Consider the following 6,172-nt stretch of genomic DNA (forward strand, 5'->3'; position numbering starts at 1 on the left):
TGAACATTTACGCGGATAAGTTGACCTCAAACGGCGCAGGACAGGCATACTTGAAAAAACATTTAGGACGCCTTTTTTTTTTTTTTTGCAGTGGTCATAGATAGGCTGATGATCATGGCAACGAGGCTCATGATGAATTTTTCATCCACGCTTTCACTGCAACACGAACCTCAGTATCGCTCTTCTTTTTTTTATATAGTCGCAAGTCGTCAGTCACCCTTTCTATACTTGTCTCACGTAGACAAATGCAGCCCCATTCTTTCAAAAAGCTGTCAGTCGGCATTAGATTGTGAGTAAATCGTTTTTTTTTTTTGTTAGGCAACAAGGGTTCTGCAGAAGGCACTGGATCGTTCGTCATTTCAAAGCCGGCAGTACTCTCCGACTACAGCCGCTGGAAGCAGCTTCATGGGAGGACATTGCACACTAGATGAAGGGATTGCAACCAGGCGCATTTACTGGAAAGAAGACATTGGTCGGAAGGAAGGAAATACCGGATACAATTACTGCCTGAATGATAGACACATGAGCTGAGCGCATTTGGTTTATCAAGACGGAAAGTGGCCGCTGACCCAAAAGGAAGAGCGCAGAACGATGGGAAACGGTGCGGTATCGCTTCTGCCACGGATGAAGAGGATGCGACGCGAGGCATCAGACTGAGGAAGCTGTCAGTCACTCGAAAAAAAAACAAAAAAATGTTGATTCCGTTGAGCGCAAGCATAAGAAATATTGTTCATACGTCCACGCTGAATCGTCCGTAGACTTCACGTATGAATATGGACGACAAAGTTTATGGAAGGTTGTAAGAGTCTTTGCGATACGCGACAAAATACAACCAAGAATAGCCCAGAAGGTCGTTCAATTGGAGAAGCGACAGCGCTCCTATAATGCCAGTCCACGTAGCGAGAAAAATATAAGTTGATACCCACATAGTTTGGCATTACTAATGAAGTTTGCAATTTACCGAGGCATGCTCCTTCTCTTGCGTAAACTGCTTATAAACTTCTTGGCTACTTTGTGACCCCTGGAGCGTAGAAATAACAGCGGGTACTTTTTGGGATTTTTTTTTAAACCAAGAAAAGTAGAAGAGGCGTTGGCGTTACACCAGTGAAGCATAAGCTGTGTATGTGCAAAGGCAACCCCATGTGCGATCTGACAGCCCAATGAGTTCGGGATTCAGTTGCACAGTTATTTTACTACAACGATGACAGTTTGAGTGTCAGTGTTTTGTGTGACCCTGCTACGAGATGATGTCACTTCACGCGGACGACAACCACGAGATCAAAAAGGGTGGCCTCATTCTAGTCTTCTTCAAGGACTGCGTACGCTCCGTGTTTGACTGACCAATATTTTGCGTTAACGGCCTGTACAGGTCATACTAATTTCTTATTTTCTTATTAATACTATTTCAGTTTGTGGACAGACAGTGAATAATAATCAAGATGCGTGTGTAATAAATAGACATCGGCAATCAAAACGCTTATTTTTGGTTTAGAGTGCCGATTTCAATTTCTTTTTAGAGCCTAAATTCCTGCCCTTTTCGGGGTTCTTTAGTGCCTAAGTTTCCGGGCGCTAGTTTCGCGCGGACGACAACCACGGGATGAAAAACAAAAGGGTAGGACTGCAACAGGTGGCGCTGTGAAAAACAAGTCTGGATCCATACTTGTTTTGAAAGTTCTGTTAAACTAACAAGCAATCAAATATTCTGCCACTTCCTTCTAATTAAAAGACCACATTAAAGTGTTCATTCGGTTGAAGCCATGTTAGCGGTGCGTAAGCACTGCTTCTTTCCAATCGCGCGTGGACCCTGGAAAGCATTAGGGCACATGTACAGCAAGCGCGACTGGCTAAGACAGCGCCGAGTGCGCATTTTAATGGAGCACATAAAAATACTGTCATAAAGAATAAGTCAGTTTCAGTACGCCCGACTGTGTCCGATATTTCAGTTATTCAAATTCTTTATTTCTGCCTTGTAAAGATACAGACAGCGGAGGCGCAGAAAAAGCTGTGAGAGACAGCTTGACTAAGCCGCAGCCCCCTTTCGCTTGGCAGCAGCTTGACAGCAAGGCTTTTAATACAAAAGGCAGTTGAAAAGCGTGATAACAGGTATACAATAATGATCAGGTACAAGAGAAAACGAAAGAACATTATACAATATTGACACAATATTCACATTGGGTAGACACAGGTAATGGCAGCAAAGAAGAAAAAAGAAAAATAAAAAAGCACAAAACAAAATTCCTACATGCTAGCATACAAAGCACGCAAAGACCTGTTTGACGAACTGAAAAGGTCAAAATTATTATATACATACGCGTCTAGCAGGGACGGAAAAGTGAACTGCAGGCGTTCTCAACCCGAGTTTAATCGTGGGGTCGGGACTATCCATGTCTCCGCATACCTTGTTGTGTAGCTTGCATCTCGGGTATGTAGTTCAACAAGTTTACGTATGTGGTTTACATTTCTACGTGTTTCGAGTTTGAACCGGACACTCAAGCGATATTTATACAAGTTGTGTATTTTTAGCACACCACTTTGTAGAAAAAGATTTTTGCTTGGCGAGTCCCAGTGGACATTGTAAACATGACGAAGAAACTTTTTCTGAAAAATGTAGATACGCTGAAGACAGCTAACCGTAGCTGTGCTCCACACTAGATGGCAGTAGTTTAAATAGGAATAGAAAAGTGAATTATAGAGGAGTAACTTTACTGTTCTTGGAATGAGGTATCTGAGCCGACTTATGACTCCGGTTATTTGAGCCAGTTTCGTGACAATATGGTCCGTGTGGTGTTCCCAACACATGCTAGAAGAAAAAACTACTCCAAGGAATTTAAATTGTTCAACTATGTCTATACGTCGTGAGTTTAGTTTAATCTCGATGGGGGAAGGAAGTACTTTGTTTTTAGGACGAAATATAACAGCTTTTGTTTTCTTCTCATTTATACACATGTATCTGGATTCGGACCACTTTTGTAATTCACTCAAGGTGTCATTGCATTCCCGAACAAGGAGATCAAGATCATTTCCAGTAAAAAAGATGCTAGTGTCGTCAGCGTAGATAATAAATTTAGCGGCGGAGTTAATGTTGGAGATATAATTTAGGTACATATTAAAAAGTAATGGTCCCAATATACTACCCTGGGAAACGCCAGAAGTAACAAGTTTTAGTTCAGATGTCACATTGTCTATGCTTACAGCCTGTTTTCTATGCGAAAGATATGATTTCAGGATCATTTGAGCCAGTCCACGAATACCACAACGCTCCAAGTTTTTCAGGAGTACACTGTGGTTTACTAAATCGAATGCCTTCGAGAAGTCCACGAAGACACCAATAAAAAGTGTGAAAAAGTGAAAAAGTGTCTTTGAGCCTCGTATGCTGCAGCTTCGTGCGTGCCCGAAAAGCACGCTGTGCCCTTATTTTTGGGACGCTTTCCCAGAGAATTTGCATTTGTGGAAGTCTCGGTGGTTATTTTCTTACATTTATTTCTTCGTGTGGCGAAAGCGGGTACTTGCGCATATCTCGCAATTGCAGCAAATCCGAATCTCTGTGAGGGAAGGTGCTCCGTGTTGTCCTGGCGCAGACGATTTGTGATGTGGGACACGTCTGTATCACTGGAGAAAAACGGCGCAGGAAAGAGTGCTCTGTCTCTGCTCCGCACAAGTTTTCTTTGTGTTCTGTGTGTGCATGAGACTGCGATAGTTCAGAGGAGCTGGTCCGTATGCAATTGCAAGGGACATTTCCAAATTTTAATTTCGTAGACAATTTTGCATGGCGCGAAAGGTGAAGAGCAGAGAAACTTGGAAATCAGTGAATGCACGTCACCTTGGTTTCTAAATTGACAAGAAGTAAGTTGCATTGGAAACTCGCGTGCTGACAGTAGGTGGCGATCAGAGCTCTGTGTCGTACGCGCGTCTCGAAAAGCTGGATGAGTGTGCCCAATATTACATAAATGTGTTAGCCCTTTCAGAGTGTCAACGTAACCAGATTCTTGGGCACCTTTCTGTCCTTGAGTAAAAATACGAAACCTACGGATACCGGTGTCAGCAGCTTGACACAAATTACCCTTCGTTACTACAACTTTCAGCTATGGGGCTACAGGGCTCGAAGAAAAGTCGGACATTTTCCAAACTGTTGCAGGTGGGTTCCAAGGGGCAGTGGAACACGTATGTACAGCTGGCGACTACGCGAGAGCGCTGCCGATGGTTCTTACATTTGAAGCGGCATTATTTAAGGACGTTTTCATATTTCAGTGTTTTGCCTCTTTGCCGCTCGTCCACCGTGCTTTTGATAACAGACCTGGCGAGGGACATTCCGTTCTGAAATAAAACCACGATAAAGAGAAACAAAGAAAAAGATAAAGCCAGATAAAAAATGACTCTAGAAATGAGTCCTTACAAAATATGGCCCCTAAACGTCTGACAGCTCCTTCAGTCGACAAGAAAAGCGCATAAAGTTGTGTATTTAAAATATAAGACGCCAGGTTGCCTCGGAGCCGTTAGAAGCAGGAGCTTGAGTTTTCCGAGACACAACACTTTGCATTTCAGGCGCAGCAAGTTCTTTCGCTTGACCGCTGACAACTACTACAGGGGAAGAGTGAAACCTCCCGCCCTTGGATATTTCACGACCTGTAATATTTCACACACTTGGGAGCTCACGAAAAGGCTTAAGATTAAATGGGGAGGAGCAAAGGTTAATAAAAGGCTTGTTGGCATGTTGCAATGTGAACATTTACGCGGATAAGTTGACCTCAAACGGCGCAGGACAGCATACTTGAAAAGCATTTAAGACGCCTTTTTTTTTTTTTGCAGAGGACATAGATAGGCTGATGATCATGGCAAGGAGGCTCATGATGAATTTTTCTTCCACGCTTCACTGCAACACGAAACTCAGTACCGTTCTTCTTTTTTTTTTTATAGTCGCAGGTCGTCAGTCACCCTTTCTATACTCGTCTCACGTTGACAAATGCAGTCCCATTCTTTCAAAAAGCTGTCAGTCGGGAATATATTGTGAGTAAATCGTTTTTTTTTTTTCGTTAGGCAATAAGAGTTCTACAGAAGGCACTGGATCGTTTGCCTTTGCAAAGCCGGCAGTACTCTCCGACTACAGCCGCTGGAAGCAGCTTGATAGGAGGACATTGCACACTAGATGAAGGGATTGCAACCAGGCGCATTTACTCGAAAGAAGACATTGGCCGGAACGAAGGAAATACCGGATACAATTACCGCCTGAATCATAGACACATGAGCTGAGCGCATTTGGTTTTTCAAGACGGAAAGTGGCCGCTGACTCGAAAGGAAGAGCGCTGAACGACGGGAAACGGTGCGGTATCGCTTCTGCCACGGATGAAGAGGATGCTACGCGAGGCATCAGACTGAGGAAGTTGTCAGTCACTCGACAAAAACCAAAAAATGGTGCTTCCGTTGAGCGCAAGCATAAGAAAAATTGTTCATACGTCCACGTTGAATCGTCCGTAGACTTCACGTATGAATATGGACGACAAAGTTTATGGAAGGTTGTAAGAGTCTGCGATACGCGACAAAATACAATCAAGAATAGCCCAGAAGGTCGTTCAATTGGAGAAGCGACAGCGCTCCTATAATGCCAGTCCACGTAGCGAGAAAAATATAAGTTCATACCCACGTAGCTTGGCATTACTAATGAAGTTTGCAATTTACCGAGGCATGCTCCTTTTCTTGCGTAAACTGCTTAATAAACTTCTTGGCTATTTTGTGACCCCTGGAGCGTAGAAATAACAGCGGTTACTTTTTGGGATCTTTTTTTAAACCAAGAAAAGTTGAAGAGGCGCTGGTGTTACATGAGTGAAGCATCGGCTTTGTATGTGTAACGGCAACCCCATGTGCGATCTGACAGCCCAATGAGTTCGGGATTCAGTTGCACAGTTATTTTGCTCTAGCGATGACAGTTTGGGTGCCAGTGTTTCGTGTGACCCTGCCACGTGAACACGTGACTTCACATGGACGACAAATACGGAATCAAAACGTGAGCCTTTTTTCTGGCCTTCTTCAAGGACTGCGTACGCGCATTGTTTGACTGAACAATATTTTGCGTTAACTGCCTAAACAGGTCATACTCATTTCTTATTTTGTTATTAATACCATTTCAGGTAGTGGACAGACACTGTATAATAACCAAGATGCGTGGGTAATGAGTAAA

Source organism: Amblyomma mixtum, chromosome 10 (assembly GCF_055824585.1).
Source record: "Amblyomma mixtum isolate Tamu chromosome 10, ASM5582458v1, whole genome shotgun sequence".
Lineage (NCBI taxonomy): Eukaryota > Metazoa > Arthropoda > Arachnida > Ixodida > Ixodidae > Amblyomma > Amblyomma mixtum.